Source organism: Pristiophorus japonicus, chromosome 4 (assembly GCF_044704955.1).
Source record: "Pristiophorus japonicus isolate sPriJap1 chromosome 4, sPriJap1.hap1, whole genome shotgun sequence".
NCBI lineage: Eukaryota > Metazoa > Chordata > Chondrichthyes > Pristiophoridae > Pristiophorus > Pristiophorus japonicus.
Window position 1 is genome coordinate 49,802,335 of NC_091980.1, and position 16,047 is coordinate 49,818,381.

Below are 16,047 nucleotides of genomic sequence, written 5' to 3' on the forward strand. Positions count from 1 at the left end.
ATCTGTGGTTGCACTTCTTGCTCCTGATGCTCTGGCACCGCCGCGGAGCACTGACAGTGTACCAGTAGAAATGGAAGGTGCAGTCCTCCCTCATGATGACAGCATTTCAGCTCCCCGCCACTGCCAGTCCGCCTCTGCACTCGCCACGGCCTGCACCCCAATCGTCCGACACTGCTGCTGCCCAGTGTGAGGTGGTGCGGTCAGCAGTCGGACCTCCCAGGCCCACAGCTGGTCCAGGGTGTCAATGTAGGCCATCTGTACTGACTCCCTCAGACACACAGCAGCCCTCAAGTGGCCTTGCTGCAGGCACTGAGGCCACATTTAGGAGCAGCAGTCGGTATGGGAGGGGGTGAAGCAGAGGTTTGGAAAATACCAGTGCAAGATGCACTGAGGAAATGTATCCCCATGGGACCTCTCTACATATGTTCCATAATATAATGAGCTTCTGTGTTCTTTGAAAGGGCAAGTGCTCCACTTTGTTTTACTTGTGGGTGTGAGGTTTTTGGGGTTGCTTGAGGGATGTTTGAAAAATAAAATGTTACATTGACGGTCTCCTTCAGCCTCTGGTGTATGACGGTGGACTTTTGACGGAGAAGAGGCATTATCCTGCCTCAACACACGGTCATTATTGGCTGCATCCCTCACCTCCCTCCATTTAAGCAAACCGATGCCTTATGAGCCACCGCCAAATAGCCCTGGACCCGCCAACATTGGCACACTGCCACATCCGTGGCTGCTACTGGTTCTCGTCGTCTTGCTGGATATTCGGGGCATCACCAGGCTTCTGTTCCTCTTCCCCCTCCTCCTGAGGTGGGCGGTGGGCCTGCGATCCCCACTGGCCTCATGATGGCCAAGTTGTGTCGCATGCCGCACGCCACAATGAATAGTGAGACCTGTTGAGAGGAGTATTGAAGGCTGCCTCCAGAGCGCTACAGGCATCAGAATCGTTGCTTCAGCATCCCTATAGTCTGCTCTATGATGCTGCGGATGGCGGCATGGCTCTCATTGTAGCGTTCCTCCAGCTCTGTGGTAGGGTTGCAGAGGGGGCGTCATTAGCCAGGTGGCCAGGCCGTATCCCTTGTTCCTGAGCAGTCAGCCTCGGCACTCCCATGGTGGTTGAAACAGTCAAGACACAGTGCTCTCCCGGAGGATATATGCATCATGTGCGCTTCCAGGACAGCGAGCATTGAGTGCGAGGATGTGTTGTGTGTGGTTGCACACCAGCTGCACATTTAGGGAGTGGTATCCCTTTCGGTTTCTGAAGACCTCTGCATTCTGGAATGGTGCTCACAAGGCACATGCATGCAGTCAATTGCTCCTTGCACCCTCGGAAAGCCCGCTATCCTGGCAAACTCACATGCGCGCTCATCCTGTTTCTCCCTGGTTATCAGGAAGGTAATGAAATCCATTCTGCATATATAGCGAGCCTATATGATGTCGCGGATGCAGCGATGTGCTGCAAATTGTGAGATGCTGCATATGTCCCCTGATGCAACCTAGAAGGAGCCGGATGCATAGTAGGCGAGTGCCACCATGACGTTCACTGCGATGGGCAGCACAGTCCTGGTGCTGATGTGAGACTGCTGGTCTGACTGCAAGAGATGGTATATCCCTGTAACTACCTCCTTTCAGAAGTGCAGCCTTCTGACACATTGCACCTTGGACAGGCCCAGGTATGAGCGTTGGGGAGGGTGGTAAAGCCGTGGGGAGGGTGGTAAGGCCTCCTGCCCTGACAAATAGGGGCTTCTCCTCCTTCAGCTGCCGACATGGCCAACAGCGCTTCTCTCTTGACACTGACTTGCTAGAACATGTAGAATGTGATGCTGGTGGCATAGTAATGCACCCATCAAAGTTCTCAAAATGACTTTTTCTCAAGTTAGTGTTAAGACTGTTATGTCTGTCTGCTGCTACAGACCCGGAAGCACACACACACTATGCTCTGTGTAAACGTTGCACTGACTGTGAACTCCGAGGGAAGCGCTTCCTCATTCCTTTAAGTAGTCACCAGTTAACGACTCTGGAAGGCTGTAACAACTGTTTTTTCAGGCATGATTAGTGGCGGTCGCTAAATGAGGCTGCCGGACCTAATTTAGCAAGGGCGGGTGCAAAACTACACCAGACTAGCATCATGATCGGACCGATAGTCAGCAGCCAGGCACTAGCGTTTTGTGCCCCCGGTAAACCTCAACTGAATTTTCCATTGGGGCACAAAAAGCTGCGCGCCCGGTCGGTAAGCTGTTACGCTCGCATTAACGCCCCTCCTGGCCACTAACTGAGGTGCTAGACAACCGAAAATCCAGTCCATGTTGTCCTCCTCACAACTTGCTTTCCCATCCATCTTTGTTTCATCAGCAAACGTGGCTACATTACACTTGGTTCCTTCATCCAAGTCATTAATATAGATTGTAAATAGTTGAGGACCCAGCACCGATCCTGCGGCACCCCACTAGTCATTGTTTGCCAACCGGAAAATGACCCAATTATCCCGACTCTCTATTTTTTGTTATTTAGCTAATCCTCTGTCCATGCTAATATATTACCCCAACATCGTGAGCTCTTATTTTGTGCAGTAACCTTTTATGTGGCACCTTATCGAATGCCTTTTGGAAATCCAAATACACTACATAGAATGGTTACGACACAGAAGAAAGCCATTCGGCCCATCGAGCCCATGCCGGCTCTCTACAAGAGCACTTCAGCTAGTCCCACAAAGCCCCGTACTTATCCAATTCCCTTTGGAAAGCCTCAATTGAATCTGCCTCCACCATCCTTTTAGGCAGCGCATTCCAGATCCTAACCACTCGCTGCATAAAAATGTTTTTCCTGATGTAGCTTTTGGTTCTTCTGCCAACCACCTTAAATCTGTGTCTTCTGTGTCTTCTGGTTCTCGACCCTACCACCAATGGGAACAGTTTCTCTCTATCTGGACACCTCATCATTTTGAACATCTGTCAAATCTCCTCTCAACCTTTGCAGCTTAAAGGAGAACAACTCCAGCTTCTCCAGTCTATCCACATAACTGAAGTACCTCATCCCTGGACCCAATCTTGTAAATCTTTTCTACACCCTCTCTGAGGCCTCCACATCCTTCCTAAATTGGAATTGGACACTATTTGACCTCCATTTGAGCCGAATCAGTGTTTTATACAGGTTCATCATAACTTCCTTACTTTTGTACTCTATGCCTCTATTTATGAAGCCCAGGATCCCATATGCTTTTTTAACCGCTTTCTCAAACTGCCCTGCCAGCTTCAATGATTCGTGCACATATACCCCCAGGTCTCTCTGTTTATGCACCCCCTTTAGAATTGTTTCGGTTACATTGCCTCTCCTTGTTCTTCCTACTGAAATGTATCACTTCGCACTTTTCTGCATTAAATTTCATCTGCCATATGTTCGCCCATTCCACCAGCCTGTCTATGTCCCCTTGAAGTCTATCCCTATCCTCCTCACGGTTCACTATACTTCCAAGTTTTGTGTCATCTGCAAATTTCGAAATAGTGCCCTGTACACCCAAATCCAAGTCATTAATATATATCAAGAAAAGCAATGGTCCGAGTACTGACCCCTGAGGAACCCCACTATGTACCTTCCTCCAGTCCAATAAACAACCGTTCACCACTACTCTCCGTTTCCTGTCACGTAGCCAATTTTGTATCCATGTTGTCACTGTTTCTTTTATTCCATGGGCATCAACTTTGCTGCAAGCCAACTATGTGGCATTTATTAAATGCCTTTTAGAAATCCATGTACACCACATCAACCGCATTGCCCTCATCAACCCTCTCTGGTACTTCATCAAAAAACGCAATCAAGTTAGTTAAACATGATTTGCCTTTAACAAATCCATGCTGGCTTTCCTTAATTACATAAGAAATAAGAAATAGGAGCAGGAGTAGACCATACGGCCCCTCGAGCCTGCTCCGCCATTTTATACGATCTTGGCTGATCCGATCATGGACGCAGGTCCACTTCCCTGCTCGCTCCCCATAACCCCTTATTCCCTTATCAGTTAAAAAAACTGTCTATCTCTGTCTTAAATGTATTCAATGTCCCAGCTTCCACAGCTCTCTGAGGCAGTGAATTCCACAGATTTACAACCCTCTGAGAAAATAAATTTCTCCTTGTCTCAGTTTTAAATGGGCGGCCCCTTATTCTAAGATTATGCCCCCTAGTTCTGGTCTCCCCCATCAGTGGAAACATTTTCTCTGCATCCACCTTGTCAAGCCCCCTCATAATCTTATACATTTCGATAAGATCACCTCTCATTTTCTGAATTGCAATGAGTAGAGGCCCAACCTACTCAATCTTTCCTCATAAGTCAACCCGCTCATCTCTAGAATCAACCTAGTGAACCTTCTCTGAACTGCCTCCAATGCAAGTATATCCTTTCGTAAATATGGAAACCAAAACTGCATGCAGTATTCCAGGTGTGGCCTCACCAATACCCTGTATAACTGTAGCAAGACTTCCCTGCTTTTATACTCCATCCCCTTTGCAATAAAGGTCAAGATTTCATTGGCCTTCCTGATCACTTGCTGTACCTGCATACTAACCTTTTGTGTTTCATGCACAAGTATCCCCAGGTCCCGCTGTACTGCAGCACTTTGCAATCTTTCTCCATTTAAATAATAACTTGCTCTTTGATTTTTTTTCTGCCAAAGTGCATGACCTAACACTTTCCAACATTATACTCCATCTGCCAAATTTTTGCCCACTCACTTAGCCTGTCTATGTCCTTTTGCAGATTTTGTGTGTCCTCCTCACACATGCAATTAAACCACACTTGTCCAAGTGACAGTTAATTTTGTCCCAGATTATTGTTTCCAAAAGCTTCCCCACTTCCGAGGTTAAACTGACTGGCCTGTAGTTGCTGGGCTTTATCCTTGCACCCTTTTTTGAACAAATTTGCAATTTTCAAGTCTTCTTGTACCACCCCCATATCCAAGGAGGTTTGGAAGATTATGGCCAGTACCTCCGCAATGTCCATCTTTACTTCCCTCAGCATCCTAGGAGGCATCCTATCCGCTCCTGGTGACTTAGCTACTTTAAGTACAGCCAGCCTTTCTAGTACATCCTCTTTATCATGTTTTCTCCCATCCAGTATCCATTAGCCTTTATAACCGGAGAACATAAAGGGAAAATAGTTTCGCTACAGCCCTGGTTGGACCACATCTGGAGTACTGTGTACAGTTCTGGACATCAAACCTTAGAAAGGATACATTGGCCTTGGAAGGAGCACACGCAGATTCACCAGAATGTTACCAGGGCTCCGAGGGTTAGATTATGAGGAGAGATTATATAAACTAGGCTGTATTCCCTGGAAGATAGAAGGTGAAGGAGTGTTTTAATTGAGTATTTTAGGATTTTGAAAGGAACTGATAGGGTAGATAAAAAGAAACTTTTCCGCTGGTGGAGGAGTCCAGGATAAGACTACATAAAAAGAAAAAAAGACTTGCATTTATATAGCGCCTTTCATGACCACTGGATATCTCAAAGCACTTTACAGCTAATTAAGTACTTATTGAAGTGTAGTCATTGTTGTAATGTGGGAAATGCGGCACCCAATATGCTCCCACAATCAGCAATGTGATAATGACCAGATAATATTTTTTGTTATGTTGATTTAGGGATAAATATTGGCCAGGACACATCATGGTATCATAGCCAGGCCATTCAGGAGAGAAGTAAGGTAACACTTCTTCATGCAAAGGATGGTAGAAGTGTGGAACTCTCTCCCACAAAAAGCAGTAGATGATTGCTTAATTAATAATTTTAATTCTGAGACAAGGGTACAAAAGGATATGGAGCCAAGACAGGTGGGTGAAGTTAAGATACAGATCAGCTATGATGTCATTGAATTGCGAAACAGCTGAATGGCCCACTTCTATTTCTCTGTGCCTATGAAGAACAGCAGAGATGGATCCTTCAGACCTCCTGATTTATTCAGTTTAATTTTATTGTTAGTGTTATTTAAAAAAGAGAGTGGTGGTGTGTGCGTGATAGAGGAAGAATAATGTTGCTCTGCTATACATCTCCCCATGTCTGTTTTAAGAGTGAGATAGGTAAATCCTAGATTGGGAAAATGATATGTTGAGGGCAGAATTGATTGTTTGATGTTATTTTTGGTGTCGAGAATTCACATTGTTTTTGCACTTCATGTTACAAAGAGGATAGATTTATTTGTGCTTTCTAGAGGCTTCTCCCGCTCCACCACTAACTTTGGCAGAAACCCTTTGCATACATAAATGGGTTCCCGTTTAAGTTACAGTGATGGAGCAGGAGAAGCCATGAGAAGATTTTCTCCCAAAAGTTTATTTCTTTTGGTAAATTTGCATGCTGATTAAACTAGAGAATAACACATTTTTAGCAATCCGTGTCAATATCAAGTATTTCCAGGTCAGGTGCAGCATTTACAAAATGCCACTACCATAATTCCCAAGATGAGTACCTCCTACACCATCAGTGGCCCAGTGAATAGATTTCCCCAGTGTGCATCACATGCTTAGTAGGCCTCAGGCACTCATGGTATTGACCCTCATAAATTAGTGCCAGTTTGAGTTCAATTATATGCAGTTCAAACTCTTGCCCTAGAGATGAACTGTTACTGTCATAGAGAACAGCTCAAAACAATTGATGTCAGATCAGTCATTTAAATCTCTCCTCTATTAACCAGTTTTATTGAAATGGGGAGGCAATGACAGAGCAGTGGAAAGAAATTTGTATCCCAGAAAACTGAATTATGCATTAATTATATATTCTATAACTGTGTGATTAACAGTTGCATCTCTTGTGATGATACTTCATAAAAAAATGACGGACCTGTCACCAACCCTAACACAAGCCAGAGCTCACACTGGCAATCTTATTTAAAAAGTAGTGCTGTTGTCACATATATTAAGCTAAATGAAGTAAATTCCAAGCTGGGGAAATCGGTGAATAAAAAAAATAAGACTTTACAAAGAGCAAGTCAAAATATTTGTGAAATGCTTTGTACTGTAACATTGCAGGTAAATTCCAAATGATCTCCACACCCTCACTGTTTCAAACAATATTCAATAACGTCATAAGAGAAATAGGAGGACCTTTTGCTCCAAGTAAATAATTAAATGAATGTTTTTCTCCAGATAAAAAAAAGAAATGACATCAAAGTGGGAACATGTTGGGCTAAAAATTCGAGTACACTGGAAACCTGCCGGTAACAGCAGCAGCCAAGGCTAACAGACACCCGCCAAGAGCACGGGTATTTTGGTGCTGCCTGCTAATTAATATCAGTGTAGCGTGATTTTGTGGTGTAACGCGTTCTTTTCAACACCAAGTTCGGCGAGAGGCCAAATGTCACATCTGTCTCCCGTTTGCAGTGAAGGGGAACGGGGAAAAAAGTAGTGAACCTACAGGCCATGTACGGAATAGTTGCCGTACTTGCTACAAAAATATTGCCTGCCACCCGATGTTTGTTGATTTTGTAATATATGTACATAAGGTCTACCCACCACCAGGGGCACTACCGTCGGAGGTCCAAGGGTCATAGGTACAGTTGTGCTGGGCCCGGTATATAACCTGAACTTTACCTTTGTATCTTCACTTCTGGAAGCCATTAAAGACTGACCAGGTTACACCTGGTCACTGGCTCACAGTACGGAGTTCATTGTATCATTTCATACACAACAGATTTTTTAATAGTTCATGAAATGAATGCATCTGCATTCTCTGTAACACTAATCTTTCCCCAGTGGTTACTCTTGAAAGTGTTTAAATGTATAATAATCGTGCCAGCTTTTAGTGGATCTTGCACACTCGACAAAAAATAATTATTTGATAAATAATTGGTTACGGAATTTTGAATAAATTAATTATAATACATTAAAATCTTAAGCATTCCAGATTTGCCAAGGGTTGACGTTCTGGTGACGCTATCATAAAGATAAAAGAGATCTTATCGGACATGATTTTCAAACGTTACAATGGAGTTCTAGGCAATCTGATGCTCTATAGGAATTTGTTTATTTATTTGCTTAGAATCCACCGAGGCATGAGGGGGCTTGACAAGGTGGATGCAAAGAGGATGTTTCCACTGACAGGGGAGACTAGAACTAGAGGGCATAATCTTAGAATAAGGGGCCACCCATTTAAAACTGAGATGAAGAGAAATTTCTTCTCTCAGAGGGTTGTAGCTCTGTGAAATTCACTGCCTCAGAGAGCTGTTGAAGCTGGGACATTGAATAAATTTAAGATAGAAATAGACAGTTTCTTAAACGATAATGGGATAAGGGGTAATGGAGAACGGGCAGGGAAGTGGACCTGAGTCCATGATCGGATCAGCCATGATCGCATTAAATGGCGGAGCAGGCTCGAGGGGCCATATGTCCTACTCCTGCTCCTATTTCTTATGTTCTTATTTGTACAGTTGTTCAGTTCTGAACTAAATGCTTCCTTCACAATGTTTTACCCATTGATTTACTGACAAACACTGTAGGCCTCCTATAAGGCCACCAAAAAATGCAACCCTACCTCACCTCCCTCCCAAGATCATCCTTGGCAAAGGAGGCGTTTGAAGTTCCGGCATCCATCTAAGATGTTTTCCACTTGTCAGCCTCCATCCTCGTAAAGATCCTGCCAGATTCCTCATGGCCATTAATGCTACTGATAGGGTTTTAGCGGTTGCACGCACTGGCATGCTTTAAAGAGGGCTGCAATAGGAGCGGCGAAAACCAAAATGGATAGCGGGCGTCAACTCGGAGTTGCACGCCAATTGACATCACACTCCGACTCATTACAATACTTTCGGTGAGTGCGGGCAGTGGCACCGCTGCCGGCCTGCCGAAAAAGGCGGCTGCCGCCACCGCGGGACCTGCCAAAAATGGGTAATAGTGCAGCAGCTGCCAATTTTTTCCCCGAATCTGGCGCTAACAAGTGGCGCTAAGCTCCCGAATTATTAGTGTTTATATTTTTCTGCCTCATTTTATCCTGTTCCACTGGTTATTGTGTCTCTATTTTTGTGCGTTATCTTGAACTGCCAATAAACTACCAGTGTTCCAAAATACATCAGGATTTCTGTCATACATAGAATCCCAGCATCAAATATGATTATGGGCATGGATTCCCTAATACATATTTATGTTTATAAAATATCCTTAAGATGACAGCTGTTGCCAAAGGGCAGGCTAACAAAAAAATTAAGAGTGGAAACCCTTGCAATTCATGAAGGCAGTCAAGTTCTTATGAAAGAGCCCACAGGGTGACATTGGTGAAGTCAATTATGTGACACAACTGTGTCACTGCCAGAGAATTGAAGCCTTGTTTTGCAGTGCTGATCAGAGAATTGCAGAAGATGTTGTTCTGGGCCTATAAATGCTGTTGAGGAGTAAATATTCTTCTGAGCATAGCTTCTTCTCTTCGTTTTTCCTCCTTGCTCCTACAGTGTCAGCTGTGGCTCAATGGGTAGCACTCTTGCATATGAGTCTGAAGGTTGTGAGTTCAAGTCCTACTCCAGGAACTTGAATACAAAAAAAATCCTGGGCTGACACTCCAGTGCAGGGCTGAGGGAGCTATCTTTCGGATGAGAAGTTAAAGCGAGGCCCTGTCTGTTCTCTCAAGTGGCTGTAAAAGATCCCAATGCACTATTTTGAAGAAGAGCAGGGGAGTTATCCCTGATGTCCTGGCCAATATTTATCCCTCAATCAACCTAACAAAAATATTATCTGGTCATTATCACATTGCTGTTTTGTGGGAGCTTGCTGTGCACAAAATTGGCTGCAGCCTTTCCTAAATTACAACAGTGACTACATTCCAAAAGTACTTCATTAGCTGTAAAGCGCTTTGAGACATCCGGTGGTCGTGAAAGGTGCTATATAAATCCAAGTCTTTCTTTCTTTCCTTCCTCCTCTTTCCAGCGTGGGATTTCTTGCAGGCCCCCCATCAAGGAGCAACTGCAATGGCAGAAGCTCCTTTACAGTTCGGAACCTACAATAGCAACTAAGAGCATTTTCAAAACCTTTAAAGTTAAAAAACTTACAACCTATTGCAGGAAAAATGTCTCCAAATGCTCTGTCTGAGGATCCTTTTTAAATAGCTTGAAATAGCAGCCTCACAACTAGTGCTGCCCATGGTTGGTGGACAGGAGCAGGAAGTGGCATTAGTTAGGTGGTGAGGGTGTAATACGGCATCAGTGCATAATGACGCCACTTGACCCCATTTAAAATTTTTCATGAGGCTCCCTCTTGTTTCAGTCAGGAGCTCTGGCTGCCACAATTAACGTCCCGTGGAAATTCAAGCCAGTTGTAAAAGCAGCAGTAAGTGGGCCAGGCAAACAGTTGTTTTATATTCTTGCTCATGTTTTTGATTGCAAAGGGGCAGTAAGGCGACAAAAATCGTACCCATTGTCATTGCAGAAACTATTTTCAAGTGTCCACGGTCTGATATGATGTATTCTCACTTCATCATCATCATAGGCAGTCCCTCGAAGTGAGGATGACTTGCTTCCACGCCAAAAAGGGATGAGTTCACTGGTGTTTCAATGTTCCAGATCTTGAACTAATATTCTAGGTCCCGAACTACATTTTGAAGGGTGGAAGATGCCTGTGTGTGGATTTTATTAACGTGTGGTGGCCATTGCACACCAGCTACCACACGGGCTTGCTCTACTGGCAAGGATTACCCAAGACGACTGGAAACCAGCTCTACTCTCACTTATGCTGTGCACGAATATATATCTAAAAACCAGGCTAACGAGTAGGAGGAACATTATCATACACAGGAATATCCTGCTCATTTGTATATCACTTACACAGCACATAAGAGAAAGTTATTCAGCTGAAAGAGCTCATTCACCTAGTATCCTAGCGCTCTGATCATAGCATTCAGCTGTATATTAAACAACCCCTATGTTCTTGCCTCCACTACCCTGTTGAGCAGGCTGTTTCAAACACATCTCATTCTTGAAATAAATTAGTTTTTCCTGGCATCACTTTTAAATTTACTTCTGCCTCATTTCCATTTATCTCTGCTTGTCTTACTTTCCTGACTTATTTTGAAGTAGCAATGTGGGATTTACCTTATCTATGCCACTTAATTTTACCACGTGATCGGGGCGCAGGAGAGGCGTGAGTTCGGGGTCCAGAAGAGGCATGGGCGGGCCAGCCCACACTGCGATGTGTGTGCGCACTAGGCCTATGCAGCAGAGCAGGTCTCCAGTCGTCTTGGTTAATCCTTGCCACTGGACCAAGACCTACCTCTGTCAAGCCCGTGTGGTGGCTGGTGTGCAACAGTCACCACATGTTAAAAAAATCCACACATAGGCATCTTCCACCCTACACTATCCTTTTTTGGCATGGAAGCAAGTCATCCTCGTTTCAAGTGACTGCCTATGATGATGACCACTTAATATTTTACATATTTCACCAAGGTCATCCCTTAATGTGACCTTCTGTCCAGACTGTAAATTTGAAGTTTCTCTATTCGTACCACATAGCTCATCTCCTTTACACTTAAGGTCAGTCTTGTTGTGCTCTTTGCAGTGTGCATATATGTATTTTGTTGCCACCACATGCTAAAATGCTTCCTAGAAAGTATAGTTAAATATAGCTTTTCCTTTTTTACAGGGATTTCCTCAGATTTACAAAGAAGCAGAAAATGTCTCCATAGCCTCAAGAGGAAATTAGACCTCTCAAAGAAATGACATGTACATCTCAAAATGCCAGTGAGTAACACTGAAAGATTGTGGAATTTAGCCAGCTTGAGGTTGTTGGCCAACCCTCATTTCTGATAAACTTTTGGGGGAATTTTAGTGGAAAAGGAGCAGGAGAGCAGTTAAAATGGAGAGGCACCATTTCCCACAGATTCTCCTGCTGGAGTTTAGCGGAAGCCACATCAATCCTCGTGCACTGCCAGCCAGCTGTCGCAATCAGCCCAAAGCAGGCGAGCAGCTGACTGGCGCCAATCAAAGGCGGCCCGACAATTAAAATCTGACCGGTCTTCAACAAAGATTGCAACAGAAGACTGCCGTCCACTCCACCAGCTTCCTTTTATTCACCAATTAAAATAAGAAACTTAAGTCAGTCGTGCAGGAAAAGGTAAAGTAAACTTTGATTCATAGTTAAAGGAAACCATGTTCACTTACATGAATCTAGGTTAAAGAAGAAGGATTTTCTTCCAAATTACTACACAATCGTTACTGCAGCAAAACGCCATATCTTTCATTCACTCATGTTTCACATGTATTTTGTTGTTCAAACAGAGTCAGGGAGAAGCCATGTGTAGAATTTTCCTTTTTAGCAAACTCATAAATTGTGAGTGTTGTCCACCACTCTCTATTGTACTTACCCTGCTACTGACTTTGAGATCTGTCAATTGTGCTGGATGGTCATCCTTATAAACCCTGACTGGGATTACTGATTTAATATCTACTAGTGAGTAATATTGGGTCCAATATCACCCCTCCTCCACCTGTCTTTACCGGATTCTGGGCTGTATTTCTCAGTTCAGGTCATGGCACGGACACAATGTTCCCCTAGTGCAGGTCTACTCCTTACCAGGGATCCACACCCAAAACCAGGGGCAGGAACATTGGAACCGGAGTAAGCCATTCAGCCCCTCAATCCTGTTCTCTCATTCAATTAGATGATGGCTGATCTGTATCTTCACTCCATTTACCCGCCTTGGTTCAATAACCCTTAATACCCCTGCTAACAAAAAACGATCAATCTCAGCTTTGACATTTTCAATTGATCGAAACTCAACAGCTTTTTGGGGAAGAGAGTTCCAGATTTTCAGTACCCTTGTACAGGCAGAAATGCTTCCTGACATCACCTTCAAGAGACTAGTTCTAATTTTAAGGTTATGCCCCTTTGTTCTCCCACCAGAGGAAATAGTTTCTCATTATCTACCATAACAAATCTTTTAATCATCTTAAACACCTTTAATTAGTTCACCTCTTAATCTTCTGTACTCAAGGGAATACAAGCCTAGTCTATGAAATCTGTCCTTATAATTTAACCCTTTTAGCCCTGGTCTCATGCTGGTGAATCTACACTGCAGCCCTTCCAAAGCGCTCCTTCCTGAGGTGCGGAGTTCAGAACTGAATACAGTACTCCAGATGAGAAGAAAGAAAGACTTGCATTTATATAGCGCCTTTAACAACCTCAGGACATCTCAAAGCATTTTACAGCCAATTAAGTACTTTTTGAAGTGCAGTCACTATTTTAAGGAAATGCAGCAGTCAATTATTGCACAGTAAGCTCCCACAAACAGCAATGTAATAATGACCGGATAATCTTTTCTTGTGGTGATGTTGATTGGGGGATAAATACTGGCCAGGCCACCAGAGATAACTCCCCTGCTCTTCTTCAAAATAGTGCACGGGATCTTTTATGTTCACCTGAGAGCGCAGACAGGGCCTCGGTTTTACATCTCATCTAAAGACAGTGCAGTAGTCCCTCAGTACTGCCCTGGAATGGGACTTGAACCTACAATCTTCTCACTCAGAGGCAAGAGTTCTACCAACTGAGCCATGGCTGACATGACTTCCATCCCTTTATATTCCAGCTCTCTTGACATAAAGGCCATTTGCCTTTTTAATTATGTAGGAATGAGAGGCCTACAGCACAATGGCTGCCAGCTTTGAAGTATGCTGGCTGATGTCCAAAAACACCTCTGATGCCCGATTAAAAAAAAATGTCAACCTCCTAGTCTTTGCCCCTGCCCCTTCTGCGATATTTCATAAGCTTGCTTTCAGCAGTAAGACCCACCATTTGTGAGTACCCCTGTGTTTGGGCCATTGACAAGCAAACACCGAGTGTGAAGTGTGATCTCATTCCTGTCTCATTACCATAGAATTACAATCTTTGCACCTATTCTAGACATCAAGAGGTAGATTTTGACCTTGTGCAACAGTGTAAAATGGGTGATAGCATGTCGGCAGCCCATTTTACATCTCTCCTGATTTGACGTCAATGGCAATAAGAATCGGAAGAGATGTAAAACAGGCTGCCAACTCACCATCACCCACTTTACATTATCACACAAAGTCAAGATCTACCCCAGCACCTCAGTTATCTATAGAAGCATGCAAGCAATGCAAAGAGGGTTGAGACCTGACTTCTTGGCCTGGATTTTAGCCTCGAGGCGAGTTTCATGTAGGGGGCTGTTGGTAGGTCAGGAAACTGGGAAGAACAGGTTTCACAAATGTCCTGCATGGCTCCTTCAAGTTTTTTTCTGTCAGGTTCCCACCCACATGCAGCTGGATTAGGCCTTTCGGGCAGAAACCCTGCTTCACAGGCCGAAGCCTACGAGAGTGAGTAGGTGTATTGCGGGAGTAAGAGAAATCGTGGGAGGTGTCCCGATCACTCGGTTGGTGGGTGTCTGGAAGGGGTGGGGTGTCTGATGGTGGTCGGGGGGGCGGAGCAGATGGTGGTCGGGGGAGAAGATGGTGATCAGGGGTGTCGGATGGTGGCCGGGGGGGGGCGGAGCAGATGGTGGTTGGGGGAGAAGATGGTGATCAGGGGTGTCGGATGGTGGCCGGGGGCGGCGGAGCAGATGGTGGTTGGGGGAGAAGATGGTGATCAGGGGTGTCGGATGGTGGCCGGGGGGGCGAAGCAGATGGTGGTTGGGGGAGAAGATGGTGATCAGGGGTGTCGGATGGTGGCCGGGGGGGCGGAGCAGATGGTGGTTGGGGGAGAAGATGGTGATCAGGGGTGTCGGATGGTGGCCGGGGGCGGCGGAGCAGATGGTGGTTGGGGGAGAAGATGGTGATCAGGGGTGTCGGATGGTGGCCGGGGGCGGCGGAGCAGATGGTGGCCGGGGGGGGGGAGCAGACAGTGGTCGTGGGGTGGGGTGGGGGGGGTAGAGGGGAGGTGGAGAGCACACGGTGGTTGGGGGGCAGGAGGTAGTAGACGGGGGGCGGGGGGCGACAGACGGTGGGCGGGGGGCAGGGGCTGCCAAACGGTGGTCGGGGGGCGGGGGCGGGGAGTAGACGGTGGTCGGGGGGCGACAGACGGTGGTCGGGGGGCGGGGGCGGGGAGTAGACGGTGGTCGGTGGGTGGGGGGGCGACAGACGGTGGTCGGGGGGTGGGGGCGGGGAGTAGACGGTGGTCGGGGGGGACCAGACGGCGGTCGGGTGGCGGGGGGCAGATGGTGGTCGGGGGCGGGGGGCAGACGGCGGTCGGGTGGCGGGGGGCAGACGGTGGTCGGGGGGGCGGGGGCAGACGGTGGTCGGGGGGCAGCAGACGGTGGTCGTGGGGCGGGGAGCAGATGGTGGTCGGGGGGGCGGGGGCAGACGGTGGTCGGGGGGCAGCAGACGGTGGTCGTGGGGCGGGGAGCAGATGGTGGTCGGGGGCGGGGGGCAGACGGTGGACGGAGGGCGGGGACTAGACGGTGGACGGAGGGCGGGGAGTAGACAGTGGCAGGGGGGGCAGCAGACGGCGGTCGGGGGCGGGGGACAGACGGCGGTCGTGGGGCGGGGAGTAGACGGTGGACGGGGGGCAGCAGACGGTGGTCGTGGGGCGGGGAGTAGACGGTGGTCGGGGGGGCGGGGGCAGACGGTGGTCGGGGGGGCGGGGGCAGACGGTGGTCGGGGGGGCGGGGGCAGACGGTGGTCGGGGGGGCGGGGGCAGACGGTGGTCGGGGGGGCGGGGGCAGACGGTGGTCGGGGGGCAGCAGACGGTGGTCGTGGGGCGGGGAGCAGATGGTGGTCGGGGGGGCGGGGGCAGACGGTGGTCGGGGGGGCGGGGGCAGACGGTGGTCGGGGGGGCGGGGGCAGACGGTGGTCGGAGGGCGGGGAGCAGATGGTGGTCGGGGGGCGGGGAGCAGATGGTGGTCGGGGGGGCGGGGGCAGACGGTGGTCGGGGGGGCGGGGGCAGATGGTGGTCGGGGGGGCGGGGGCAGACGGTGGTCGGGGGGGCGGGGGCAGACGGTGGTCGGGGGGGCGGGGGCAGACGGTGGTCGGAGGGCGGGGAGCAGATGGGGGGCGGGGGGCAGACGGTGGTCGGGGGGGGCAGCAGGCGGCGGTCGGGGCCGGGGGGGCAGATGGTGGTCGGGGGGCGGGGAGCAGAT

General features: G+C 47.5%; 1 long non-coding RNA gene across 1 annotated transcript in view; it reads left to right on the plus strand.

Moving 5' to 3' along the window:
- The window catches only part of LOC139262897 (uncharacterized), a 142,948-nt gene that overhangs the window by 122,523 nt on the left and 4,378 nt on the right, over positions 1-16,047 (plus strand). Inside the window, exon 2 of the long non-coding RNA XR_011592992.1 lies at positions 11,601-11,698. This is a non-coding gene — a long non-coding RNA (uncharacterized lncRNA). The remainder of the gene's footprint in view (positions 1-11,600; positions 11,699-16,047) is intronic.